The following is a 14,695-nucleotide window of genomic DNA, read 5'->3' on the forward strand; positions in this document are numbered from 1 at the left end:
GCCACCTACAGATGCCTGCAGCTCACCTAAGGTCTCCCAGGGTCACACAGTATCCCACCTTGGCCTCCCTGACTCCCAATTCAACGTCCTTCAGACTGCCTCATAGCGGTAGAGACAACTTATTGACATGAAAGCTATCATGTGCTACCATGCAGAAGAAGACTCCCAATAGTTCAAAAAGGCATGGAGGAGCACACTCTTTCATACAGAAAATGGAGCATGTACCCTTTGGTGTACTGCTATCCTACCACCCACCATGTTCTTTGGTAAGTGCCTTTAGTGAGCTGGCCCTATACAAAGAGGAGCAAAGTCAAGGTCCCTGCCCTCCAGGAGCAAGTCCAGGCAAAGGGAGTTTCCCAGAGGAAGTGAATCACTCAGAGAAGGTCCCTTTGATATGGCATGAGCCAGGGCTAAATCTGTTTTGATGACTATGTATCAAGCCTATAAAGAACAGAACTATCTAGTGTCTCTCACCTCTACCCCACCTCACTCCACTGCTTATGTTTTCTCCCTAGAACTTCCCCTCAGAATCAACAAGGTGAGTGCAGGAGCAGAATACTTGGTAGGACCATGGTAGGACAATACCCAACACATTACAATGCCTCTGACTTCTCCAGGGATCCCTCTCCAAAGTTCCTGACATGCCATTTCCTCACCAGCCCACAGAGAAGAAATATGGACAACATTCGCCCTCCCTCTCATAATGAAATTGAAGAAACTGATGTCCAGAAAAGAGACCTGTCTCATCCAAAGTCTGCCTGTGAATCAGTTTTATAACACCAGAAGCAAGGAATGTCAACTCCCCCTTCTTAGGCTCAACCTCTTGACCTTCCAGTTAGATGCTTGTTAGTTCTTTAGAAGGAGAGTCCCAGTTTTCATAGGCTGTTACAGCCACTGGCACCTCTAAATATGGGACATGGTACATGATAGGCATGTCTTACAAATTTTTATCAGTGACTGGGAAACCAACTTACATCTCCTTGAGTTTCCTATTTTTTCATCTGCAAAATATCTTGCTTAAATGAAATGATCTCTGAATCACTTTCTATTTCTAGGCAAACTGAGTATCTTAACTTGATAAATGGAAATAGTGGCAATCAGTTTAAGAAAATACATTGGGGTCCCCAGAATTGAGGGAGGATCTATCAGTGGAGATGTGGGCACTTAAAAAGAGTAAGAGATGTGAAACCCAAAGGACTTAAAAATCCTTTTACAATGTTACAGCCACATCAAGGTTTATAGCACCTCAATTCACAATAGCTGAACTATGGAACCAACCTAGATGCCCTTCAACAGATGAATGGATAAAGAAAATGTGCTACATATACACAATGGAGTATTACTCAGCTTTAAAGAAGAATGAAATTATGGCGTTTGCAGGTAAATGGATGGAACTAGAGAAAATATCATGCTAAGTGAAATAAGCCAATCTCCCCAAACCAAAGGCCAAATGTTTCCTCTGATAAGCCGATGCTGGTCCATAGTAGGGGGCGGGTGGGCAGTAGGGAAGAATGAAGGAACTTTGGATTGTGCAGAGGGGAGTGAGGGGAGGGGTGGGTCGGTGGGGATGGGAAGGACAGTAGAATGAGACAGACATTATTACCCATATATAATTATACTACTGGTGTGATTCTGCACCATGTACAGCCAGAGGAATGAGAAGTTATGCACCGTTTGTATAAAATATGTCAAAATGCATTCTGTCATATATAACTAATTAGAACAAAGTTTTAAAAATTAATATTTATTAAAAAAAAGAGTAAGAGATGTGAGAGATGAATCTAGCTAGACTTCATGGATTCCACAGCCCAGGGCAAAATAATATCCTCACCAAAATGGAGACCAACAGGTAGTATTCTCAGCAGAAAGAACCTTGATAAAACTAGGAATTGGGAAACTTGGGTTCCTGTGTAGAGTCTGTCCTTGTTTTGCTGGGAGATCCCAGAAAAATTACTTCCTTTCTCTGGTCCTCATAGTACAGTGGTTTTAACTCACAATATCAATTCTTCCACAATGTCATGAAAGGAAGATCTCTCTTCTTACTGCTGGTTGTGGAAGAAGACCCACTTTCCTTGGACTTCCTGGAATTCTTTCTCTATGTGGTTAATAGCACTAGTTTTAACACGAGATCCTTTGAACAGGCCTTAGGTTTTGTCTGCACATGCAGAAATGTGTAGAAACCTGAACATGTTAGACATCCTGATCTCCTTTTTCTAATTCCTCTAAACACGTTTCCCTTCACTTTCTTTTGTTGGTATTTTAGGTCAGACACCCTGCACATAAGACATTCTCTGAGCTGGATGAGACTTTAGGGTCTTTCCATCTTAGTTTTCTTCCATTTTGACATGAGCAAAGGTCCCCCTGGCTCCCAAGGCAACCAGTTCTGTCTGGGGTAAGTTCTGATTATTAGAAAGTTTTTCAAAGGAGAGGTGACAACTTCCTTAATTAAAATAAGCTCCAGGGCTGGAGGTAAAGTTTAGTGGTAAACCACTTGCCTAGTGTGCACAAGGCTCTGAATAGGATCCCTAGCACCTCAGCAAACAAACAAAAACACTCCTCAATGCTGTTGGTGTTCAGTTCACCAGCTATTTTGGGACCTGTTTCCTTCAAAATCGCTGAGTTCTCTCCACAGAATTAGTTTTCTCACAGGTCATAGTCGCCTCTGTATTGTCTAGACTGGTATTCCCTCCTCCAATCCTAATATTTTGCCCTTAGGTTTTAGGCCCATTTTAATCATTCATAAATGCTATGGTAACTTATTGATTGCAAAATAATGTTTTATTTTGAGGGCTTTTTTCCCCCCTAATCTATCTTAACCAAAGGAATATTACTTCGTCGTTAATTCTATAAGCCAATTCCATACAACTGAACAGGTTTAAGTCTCAACTTGATCCAAGTATTGGTTTGGGCCCACTGAGCAATGTAACCTTAGACAACTTACTTGCCCTATCTGATTCTCATTTTCTTATTCTTTAAAAATTAATAATACATACCTCATGAGCTATTGCAATAATTTAATAGTGCACATGAATGTTTTGTCCTGGAAGAAGTAAGATTAAGTTGTTTAGAAGAGTTATTTTCCTTAGAGTTCGTCATTATGCAAAGTCCAAATCCACCTCTTTGCAGCAGTGACCACCTCCTTGGTCCTGGTCTATCCTCTGGGACCATGCAAAATAGGCCTAAATCCCACTTCCACATGGCAACCCTTCAAATATTTCCATTTGACCACAACCCCCTTACATGGCAAAAGACCTCACCAGAGAAACTGAGGTGGGGAAAAAGTGTATCCAGGGCCTCACCACAATCTTGAAGGAGAACCAAGAAATTCTGACTTCTGCCCTGGAGTGACCACTACAACATCTGCCTCCGAGAACAGAGTGGTAAGCCAGGGCTCCTAGAAAACTCCATGCTGGCAACACATGACACTGAAGTGTTGAAACATGCTACTTTGATGTGGCATTAGCTCATGATATTGCTTTATTTCCTTAATTTAGAAGAAAAGCGCAGCTGTTAAAATTTTTTTTTTAATAATAAAAAGTATAGTGGTGCACCAAAAATTTTCAGGAATTTTTCCACAAAAGCGTTGCACCCAATTGTGCAACTTTTTAAAAATTTTTCATGTAAATCAATTTTTTTCTATTATGCAAGGACCTTCTTTTCAATTGTTTTCTAGCCTTTCAATCCCTATACTCTTGAATTCCTGGATAACCATTTTGCCCTGTCTAATTGAGACAATTTTTGAAATAAGAGTTAAACAAACAAACAAATATATAGACAGAATTGCTCTATTTGTTGAATGGGAGTCCTAAGAAATCTATTGACTGCCTTTCTACCTACTTGGAATCTGAGCATTATTTGATCCCTTGTTTTGAAATTAAACCACCAGATAAATGGAAAATATTATTCCCTTCATTTCATCCCATAACTTGTTCCATAGGTCACTTTTCTGTCTCTGAGAGATTTTCAAACTTGGGCTGTTAGTAGATGTCAGTGTCTTATCAGAGAAACTGTAACAGGGATGGTTTCATTGGGAAGAAGGGTATCTAAAAAGTCTCAAAGATACCTTCAAACCATGAGATTCTATTATTCTAATCTGTGTCCAATCTATTGTTGAGACAACTTCTGTTGGGAGAAAGAGAAGAATGCTAATAAAATCTTGCTATTAAATAAGAGGCATATCTGGCTACTCAGACAGTTTTTAGTAAGTTATCCTATGGGGGAATAAAAAAGTAAGTTATCCTAAGTAAGTTATACTGGAAATTTCTCTATACCATGGTAGACAGTCTGGTGAAGATAAGACCAATCAGGGACCATAATAGTTTTTCTTTTTCTTTTTGTTTTCTTCTACCAATCTCAGTACCCAATTTGTTGAATATTTATCATGTGGTATAGATCTGTTAACTGATTTCATTAATCATCTTTATTTGCCTTTAGAACTTCTCCTGAGATGTTTGCTTAGTGAGTTCTAAGGGGGTTCAGAAATTGACACTTATCTTTTTAGACCTGTAGCAAGATCTGGAGCAGCTGGGGTTCTAGGTCATTTGCTCTCAGTAGTAAGTTGTAAGCCTTGTTGTTTATCCCAGAAGAACAAAGAAATGCTATGATTTTATTTGGGCATCGTGTCATGGAAGAATTTGGGAAGCACTGAGCTTCCCTGCAAATTTCAGATCTTTCAAAATGCACATTATTATAACATTATGGAGGCAACTGAAACTGGCCACTTCAAGTTTGTTTTTAAAGTCACACTGATATGTATACTTGCCTCTTCCATATGAACGGTGCCCGTGGACTGGTCATCACTGCCTGATTGCATTTTCCCTGCTGGAGAAGAGTAGATATAACTTAGAAGACTTAATTAAAACCTCAAGGGCTCACATAAAATGGGTAAAAGTTTCTGACACCGCACTTCCCTCACTGCCCCAAAATAGTTCCTGCCTCAGACCCTATTCACTCAGCTCAGATACAATTTCCTCCAATAAGCCTCCTCTGACTCTCCACATTCCTTCAGTCAAGCTGGAAATGATCTCTCCATTCTCTGAATCCCCACAGCTCTTGTTCTGTCCTTTCCGTACAAACCTAAGTAATTTTTGAATCCTGATCAGTCATATGATAACAGCTCTTCTACAATGTTAAATTTGGGAAGATAGTGTCCAAGTGTTGTTTTCAATATCCCTTGAAACACTCCTGGCAAGAACTTGAATTACATAGGAAAGTCACCTACAAAATGAAAGACAACCCAGCACTTCTCTTTGCTCTGGCCACAAAGCATTTATGTATGATTAATTGGGAAATTTGAGTTTCTTAGGAAATATTTTGGGGGACATTTTCTTGGGAGTTTTCAAAAACTTCTAAAAATTTATGGCAGGTGATTTTTTAATTTTAGTAACACAATTTAGGAAAAACAAAAATACATGTAAAATATTGAACTTTGCTATTAAACAGAGAAGTTATCAATGAAAGCAAACTTGAAACATATTAATGTAGAAAGAAAACTTTGGAGCAGACAGTAAATGTTTGGAAGACTTGTGGTTGGCTAGCAGCATTTTGAATTAACACTTAAAAAAAAAAAGTATACAAAAGTCATAAAGATGCCTGGGCATATTTCTCCAGTCATTCAAAGGAATTCTAGAATTCATTCAAAAGTTATAATACAACAATAGTAAAAGGCAAAATGCATAAAGATGCTCATGATGTTGTAGAACAGCACAAAAGCAAGTGAACCAAAAAAATGGAAACTCAAAAGTCTCAAAATAGACGAATGGTTTTATTAATTATAAAACATTGTCAAAATCATACTATCTAGTCAATGCAAACTTTAAAAAGAAAATGCTCATTATGTAATGGTAAGTGGAAAAAAATTCATCCATAAAATGAAATATGCATTATGCATGATGATGAAAAGACAAGAAATAGATAAGAATATGCAAAAATACAAATAGTAGGCCATGGTGTAGGATTCTGGCTTGTTTTCTGTCTTCAAGCCATTACATCATCTTTTCAATGACAAACGACTTTTTAAGTAATTGAAAACAAAGTCTCATTAGCCTTGTCCTTGTCTAAATTCCAAGAGAACACATTACTCTATTCATTCCCACCTCTGCTACTTGTCTTTGATTTGAACCTGTTCCATCCTCTTCTCCCCCTCTTTACTCCCCTACTCTCCTGGACAAAGACCCCTATCAAACAAGGAAACAACAGGCACCAAGTTTAGCAGGAGCTGTGTATCCAAAGTGCAAAGATAGGAGCACTGGCTCGGATACCACATCCCCATCATTGCAAAGGCAGACCCAGATTCTTCAATGACCACAAGTGGCCTTGGTTTAATAAGCCTTGCCAATGAGGCACAATGTTCCCGTCCTCAGAAATAGACCCCGGCAGAGCTTCCAGGGGCCCATAAAAGTCTGCACTCTTGGAAGAATGTGACAACTCTGGCAACCAATACAGATTCGTCATTCCCTATATTAAGAGAATGTTCAGTTGCATCAGGCTTTTGAGCTGGGCCAACACTTAGTAAAATTTTGAGGTTGGCAAAGTGAATTTTCATCTAACCTAAGCCTCCTTCCCCTGCCTCTGATGACCAGCAAAAACATCTCATGCAACAGTTTACAAAGTCCTTTCACATCCATTTTTTTTACCTGAAGATTTTATCAGCCCAGTGAGGTCAGTGTTGTTAATCACTTGACTTTTTGGAAGAGTACACTGAGGCTCAGGGAAAGGCAGAGACTTGTTTAAGTCCACCCAACAAGTCAACCACATAGAGAAGCCCATCATGATTTCTGGCTGGTGCTCCTTTGCCTCCCTGCGCACAGACCTTCTTCAGGCTGGAGGAATTGCTGGCCCAGGCCACCCTCTCTCTAGTACTCAGGACGCTGACTGCCACAGGGACACCTTGTTTTAAAGGAAGTCAGATGAGGGAAGACGGTGTGTAACCTGTGAGGAGGGAAGTCAAGTGGATTCCTAAGTAGATGCTCAACTAGCCTGACCAAGTGGCTCTGAGGAACCACAGAGGAAAAACATTAAGAAGCAGAGGAAGCGATGAATCCCCTGGGGAGATGGACGCTGCTTTTAAACTTGTGCATCTGGAATGATTCTAACCTAAAGCAAAAGGTATCGGCAGCTGTGGCAGGATGAAAGGAGCCCTTGCTGCTTAGGGTCTTTATCTCTCCTCCATCTCCCCCATTGCCCTGGACCTTGGAGCTGGTGAGCAAGTCCTACTCAGGGGCAAAGCCAGTACAGCGCAGAAGGCTGTGCAGAAGTGGAGTGAGGCAAACGCCAGACTGTCACAGTCCCACCCTCTCCCTCCAAACCCCCAGGGCTGGTGGATTACAATCTCCTCTTCCTAAAGCAAAGAACTCAGCTAAGGAGCTGTAGGGTGGGGTGGGGAGTAGTTAGCTCTGGTTTTCAGAAGTACGAAGCCTCCTCCACTCCATCTCCCACCTTGAACTCTTCCTGTTCTGACTTCAGCCCTTCTGCCTTTGCTGGTCAGAGGAGCCCACAATCTTGGAGAAATGGAAGCTCACAGGTCAATAAACAAGCCTTTCCAAAGGAAAACATCAAACTAAATTACAGATTCCTAGAGAATCACAGGCATTGGAATTGATGGATCAAGAATATACATTCACCAAAAAACAAAAAGAAAGAAATTTAAAGAATTTTCATACAAGTACTTTTTTTAAAAAAAGGGATAACATTAGCAATATGAAAAGACAAAAAGAAACCATAAAATGAATCAAGTTAAAAATATGAAATTTGAAAAGTATAATAATTGAGATAAAGATGAGGCCTCACAAAGCAGATTCAGCTGAAGAATGAACTAGTGAACTGAGAGATCAGCCCAAGAAATTGTCTTTTTTCTTTTCTTTTTTTTTATATATTTATTTTTTAGTTGTAGTTGGACCCAATACTTTTATTTATTTATTTTTATGTGGTGCTGAGGATTGAACCCAGGCCTTGCACGTGCTAGGCGAAGGCTCTATCACTGAGCTTATAACCTTAGCCCTTACGGAATTTTTTTTAGCAGAAAATTACTTAAAAATGAGAAACATAGAAGTCAATTCATAATAGCCAGAAGCATTCTAGAAAGGAAAAAAAAATTAAATGGAGAAGAGGATATATTTGTGGGAATAATGGAGATAATTTCCCTAGAATTAACAAAAGATAAAAGACCTCAGATTGAAAGCACCCTTAGAGAGGAAGAACATCCATCTGCACATAAATTATACTTCAATTAAGAATACTGAAGAAAAAATTGTAAACACTCCCAGAGAGACAGAGACAAAGAGAGTGGTACAGGAGAGACATCAATATAGCAGTATCAGAAAATATCAAGTACTCAGGGAAATAAACTTACAAAAGGTACACAAGATCTCTGTGGAAAATGAGAAAAGTTTACTGGGTATCAGAGAAGATTTTTATGGTGTTTTTCATTCCTCTGAATGAAATTTTACAGTTTCAGTTGGAATCATTTTTCTTCAGCTTAAAGAATTTCCTGTAGTGTTTCTTGAAATGCTATTTGTCAGCAACACATTCTTCCAAATTGTGTTTTTGTGAAAATATCATTATTTTATCTTCATTTTTGAAGAATATTTTTTCTGGGAATTGGATTCTAATTTGTGTTTTTTTTTTTAAAAAAACAGTAATTAAAAGAATGTCATTCTAATACTTTTAGTTTTCATGGTTTCTGGTGTGTGTTGTTATTGTTGTTTCTGTTTTTGTTTTTAAAGAGAGAGTGAGAGAGCGCAAATTTTTTTAATATTTATTTTTTAGTTCTCAGCGGACACAACATCTTTGTTTGTATGTGGTGCTGAGGATTGAATGATTGCCAGGCAAGCGCGCTACCGCTTGAGCCACATCCCCAGCCCATGTTGTTTCTGTTTTTATTCCACTTTAATTTGGTAATTTTTTAGCAAAATATTAAATTAGAATTTCTTTTTAATTATGTAGAACATAATTTCATTGTGGCGTATTTGTAGATGCATATAACGAGATTGATCAACTTCACTCCCCAATTGGTGAGCTTGTTGAATCTTTGGACCTATATCTTTTATCAATTTTAGATAATTCTTGACCAGTTGTCTTCAAATATGCTTCTGCCCTAATATCTCTTCTCTCTTATTAAGATTTTAATCCCAGGTATTTGGGACCTTTTGACTATATCTTTTATGTTTTTTCTTTCTATTATTCTACTCTTAATTTTCTGTGTTCTTTTTTTCTCTTTTTATTTATTTTTTCCTCTGTATTCTTATTTGAGTATCTCTTATTGCCTTGCCCTAAAATTAATTAATCTTTTCTTCTACTATGTCATGTTATATCCATCCAGTGAGACTTTATATGCCTGTTTGATTTTTAAAATAGATTCTAATTACTTTAAAATTTGTACTTAATTTTTCCATCTTCTCTATTTTGAGCACAAGTCACATATTGATAAGGCTTTTGAGCCCTTATCAGGTAATTCCAATATTTGATTAACTTTTCAGTCTGTGATTATTGCCTATTTTTCCCTTAGTTGTCACTTATTTGTTCATTATTTTTAGCATACCTTTTAAATTTTGGTGGAATGCTGAACATTGTGAATTAAAATTGTGGAAACTTTGGATGACCTAATATTCATCTAAAGCAAATGAAGTTTTCTTCTACCAGACAGAACACTAACAAATCAACTTGATCCTGCTGGATTGGTTTTAGACTTTGTTAGCCATTGTCTATTTTAGTTCCCCCTTACTCTTAGGATGAGCAAGTTCCTTGCTCCATGAGTATGGACTTCACTCCTGGCTAGTATCCCTTCTCAGGTTAAACTGGACATCTGGGCTGCTTACCAGCACTCCACCTTGGTAGGACTTGTACTCCTACTTCTGTGCCTGACCACCTCATGCCTCTGACATCTAGCTCAGCTCTTCAGTCTCCCAGCCACTATTTTCTGCAGTTTAGAAGATTTCCTCCCACTTGTGTGTCTTAGGAGCCTTTCACTGGCTGAGAAGGGAGTTTCGGCAGATTTCTGGGTCTTTCACTGTGTTTCTCTTCTCTAGGCTTTTTGCCCTTCCAGTCCCCACTGCCTAGTCACCCTGAACCTGCTCTCTGCTCCTCAGCCCAATGAGGCTACCTTGTTCTTCTTGGACTCTGTTCCCCTCCACTACCATTTAGAAAATGTTAGAAAGGAGAAAGCTAAGTGGAACCACCTTGTGAGCTGCGCATGACTCAAGGTCAGCAATGCCTCAACTCCTGCCTGATTTGTCTTCTTTCTGTGCTTCCAAGCTCTTGTTTCATAGACTGACCAATGGTAATGGTTGATGTTGGCTGTTAGTCATGGTTGGAACTAGAAGTTTGTAAAACCACTAAGAAAAACAAGTTTGATATTATCTTGTAAAATGGAGTATTTATGGACCTTAAGAATTCTACTCATATGACTATGCTTCAAAAAAATCTGTGTATGTGTGTGTCTCTGTGTAGATATATGTATATATATATACATGTATCAGAAAATGTGGGTAAGAATGTTCGTAAAAATACTCTACATAACAACAAACTTAAAATATCCCATCCAGGTGAATTTATGAATAAGCTATGATATATAATCACATAAGAATAAAAATTAAATCAACTATAATAAACAACAATATGCATGAGTCTTCAAAGCATATTATTTATTAAGAAGTAAAAATATCAAAGTTAATTTTACGTGAGGCCCTTTTTATAATATTAAAAACAATATTAATAAAATATATTTTTAAAAGGATACATACAGTTGGGCTAAAACTAGATAAAAGAGGGAATGATGGATATAAGAATCCTATGGTGGTTACTTTGGGGAGAGTGGAGTAAAAGAAGACCACATGGAAAGACGTGGTAGAAGTTCTAGTTTTCACACAAAGGATGGTTCATGAATGCTTATTACACTAAATTAACTAAATAAGTAAATAAAATAGGGCCATATAGAAACCAAGGATTATAATTAATCCAGTCTTAAATCCCTGTTACCTAAAGAAAAAAAAGAAAAACAATTTCAAACTGGAGACTTCAGGCCTAGAGCCCTTGGGCCCTGGAGGGGAGATTTCTTTGAGTAGTAGAGCTGTCTGAGTCATGCCATCTTAGTGGCCATTTGCTCCATTACCTCTGGAGACCTGCCTAATTCCTTAAATATCAGTGCCAAACCTGTTTGAAAGATCATGGGCAAAACCCCTAAATTTCCATGTCTAGACACCTTGACATTAACCAGAGTCAGGCATCTACTTCTCCTACAGCAATAGTATCCCAACCAGTCTCCTTCCCTCGAGCTTCATTTTTCAGGATCCCATCTCCATATTGTCTTTAGGGAATTACTGCTATAATGCAAAACTGACCACCCTACTTTTCCTGCTCTATAATCAAGAATCAAGTCTCTAGAATAAAGTCTCTGGTCATTGTAGGACCTTCTGTTCTATCCTTTTGGCAATTACTCATGGCTTTGGACTATACCCCAGTCCCTGAACCCATCCTGCATGTTCATACCATTATACTTTTTTCTCATGCTGTTCAGTTTATCTGAAATGTTCTATTCTTATCTATTGATGTATTACTCATTTAAAGTCTCAGATCACCTATCAATCATTTCTATGAAGACCTGAGAAGAAGCCATGGGGAAAGAGGGTCTGACTATTCAGATGCTCAGGAATATCTGCAGTTTTAACAAAAAGTTTAGATATGTGGAGCTAAGCCAGTAACAGAGCCTGCAAATCACCTTCAGGTTGCAAACTCATATCTGGATCTGGAGACGTCCACGTAGATCAATGGGGCAAACCTAAGTGGATCTGAAACACAAATCTCTTTTTCAATGTCCCAGAGGTAGTTTGTAGGCAGCAAGTAGTACATGGAAAGAAATTAGACCAATCTAAGTTGAATTCTGGATCCACCTTTTGAAATGCATCAAATCTGAGGAAATTTACATATTAGCACTCTGGAAAATGAGAAAACAATTAAATAATGCATATGAGTCTGCCCATTAATTCATTAACAGATGTAGTATAGTGAGCACGAGATGACACACAAGATCCTGTTGCTTACTCGGAAGCACATTTACTGCACTTTACTAAAAAAGGATTTCCAAGGTAATTTTGACTATGAACAATGTTTTCTTTACTCATTGATGCTGAAGACCTGATCTCTGGGTGAGAAACTTCTCTACTCTGTCAGCTACTCTGAATTTGAGGAAGTCTCTCAACCTCCCTGAGCTTTGATTTCCTTATTCTTAAATAATTTTAGGAGTTTGGAAGGTTGTGTTTTCCAAAGATGGCCAGGACATCTCCATTGTCTTGTTCATTTTCTGATGCTATAACAGAATACCACAGACTGGATAATTTATAAAGAAAATATGGTTATTTATAAGTTCTTTTCTTGGTTCCAGAGGCTGGGAATTCTAGGGGCAAGGTACCTACATCTGGCAAGGGCCTTCATATCATAACATAACATGGTAAAAGGTAAAAAGGCAAGTGAATCTGTGTGAAATTGACTGCAAGAGTGAGTAGAGCTTGCTGGGCATGGTGGGACTCAGGAGGCTGAACCAAGAGGATCATAAGTTTCAGATGCTGAGCACCTTAGTGAGATCCTGTCTCAAAATAAAAATGAAAAGTGCTGGGAAGGTAGCTCATTGGTAAAGCTCCTCTGGATTCAATCCCCAGTTCCAAAAAAAAAAAAAAAAAAATGAGCCAAGTTTATTTTTATCATTCTTGAGAGAATTAACTTGCTTCTGTTATGATGGGATTAATCCATTCCTGAGGCCTCCACCCTCATGACGTCATCACCTCTTGAAGTCCCTGCCTCTTGAAACTGCTACATTGCAATTAAACATTTAGGGGACACTTTCAATAACACCCCTCCTTCCATGAGCTCTCTTTCCATCCAAGGGTGGAATTTGTGCCCCTTCCCCTGGGATATAGATGTAATCATAACTTACTTATTACTAATATGTACAGAAAATGGAATGATCTGACCTCAGAGCTAGCTGTTCAAAGGCTAACCAGCTTCCATGTTTGCTTTTTTGGTGAGGGGGGAGCACAGAAGACTGATTCTCTGTGTAAGGGGTATGATTATCCTGAGGCTACCGTTCTGTGAGGAAGCCCAGGTGATAAAGAAATGTCACATATTGTTGTTCCAGACTGAGCAGGCAGACAGCACGAACTTCTAGACGTGTGAATGAAGAGGCTTCTAGATGATTCTGTGCACAGCTGTTGAGCCCCTGACCTTTAACATCTTCCAGCGGATGCCCCAAACATCAGGAAAAAGAGACATACTGTCCCTTCTTATGATTTCTTTGAAATTCCTGACCCAGTGAATCCATGCTCATCATAAAATTGTTTTATGCCACTAATTTTTGCTATAGTTTTTAACATCAAGAGCTATTTTTCAGCATCAAGAGAAACTGAATCAAGGGCTTTCAGAGGACTGAACAAAATAATGTATCTTATGTACCAGGCACAAAGCTTGGGCTCAGAACATGATGGCTGGGGCAAGCATTGTGTCTGGTGCCAGGCCTAGTAGCCTTAAATCAGCCACTTTATTTTTCTGGGCCTAATATTTCTCTTTAGAAATATCTGCCTAAGTAACTCAAAGGTTTATTGTGAGGATCAAATAGGAGTGATGGATGTGAAAGTGCTTTGGAGACTGGAATGCTCTGTGCAAATCAAAGGGTTATTATATTTATATTACATCTGTCCACCAAGGGCTCGGGTAGGGAGGCACTCTAAAAATCCTTTAGCAGCGTTTGGTGTCTGAAATCCTAAGACCAAAGGACCTTGGTCTGATGCCCTACATTTATTTCTTGTTTGAGATCATTAATTTCAATCAGTCATTTAATCAGTCTTTATAGCATAAAAATGTTAAATTTGGGGGGTTTCCTGAAAAAAATTAAAATACTCAGTCCAGCCTTCCAAACAAATTCTGTTATGTTTGGAAGGACAAGAAATGGATGCGATGTTGGGAGAATAGAGGCTTAACCTATGTTAAGCATGTTTTGGGAGCTACCTAAAAGGAAAGAGGAAGCAGAAAGATAACTGATGTGGTTCCAGAACTACGATGTATCAGGTACTATGCCAAGCTCTTTACATATATTGTCTCACTCAATCGTCATAGAGATGCTACGAAATGAATGTATTAGTCACCTTGCAAATGAGGAAACACACTGGAGACATTAAGCATCTTGCTCAAGGTCATAGCAGTAGTAAGTTCACATCCAAATTTAGATCTGGAGACACTTTACCACACTGATACCCCTAAATATATTTTTCTGCTTCAAAGAATTATTTCTCCATCTAGACTACCAAAACAAACAAACAAAAGATCCCTGTTCAAATATTTGCTTGTAAGATAATAACATTGCTGTTCAATTAATTTTCTGCTGAAATCTCATGTTAGAATAATTAATAGTAATTCCTATTTGTACAGAACTTTAGTGTTTACAAAGCTGCACATCTTCTTGGATCCTCCAACAATCTTGGGGGCAGGCATCATGTTATACCCAGGGTGGGTCAAATAGGAAGAGGGCAAAAGATTACACTTTAGTTTGCTGTCACATTGTAAAATGAATTGTTTCCTTAGTGTGATGTACTTTGTCTCCTACTGAGAATCACATGACTTTAAATATCACTGAAAATTTTATGAAGATATGTTTAGGATATCTTTTTTTTTTTTTTTTTAATGAGGGATTGAACCCAGAGACTCTTTATCA

At 38.4% G+C, this 14,695-nt stretch overlaps 1 protein-coding gene across 22 annotated transcripts in view; it reads left to right on the top strand.

Annotated features, from left to right (window-relative positions):
- Positions 1 to 14,695, top strand: part of LOC144376351 (uncharacterized) — a 222,917-nt gene that overhangs the window by 100,881 nt on the left and 107,341 nt on the right. For 5 of the 22 annotated variants that reach the window (XR_013436723.1, XR_013436708.1, XR_013436728.1 and 2 more), the window contains one exon: positions 1,225 to 1,380. The exons of the other annotated variants lie outside the window; for them this stretch is intronic. The gene's annotated coding sequence lies outside the window, so the exon portion shown is untranslated. The remainder of the gene's footprint in view (positions 1 to 1,224; positions 1,381 to 14,695) is intronic. 22 annotated transcript variants of the gene reach the window in all.

Source organism: Ictidomys tridecemlineatus, chromosome 3 (genome assembly GCF_052094955.1).
Source record: "Ictidomys tridecemlineatus isolate mIctTri1 chromosome 3, mIctTri1.hap1, whole genome shotgun sequence".
Taxonomy (NCBI): Eukaryota; Metazoa; Chordata; class Mammalia; order Rodentia; family Sciuridae; genus Ictidomys; species Ictidomys tridecemlineatus.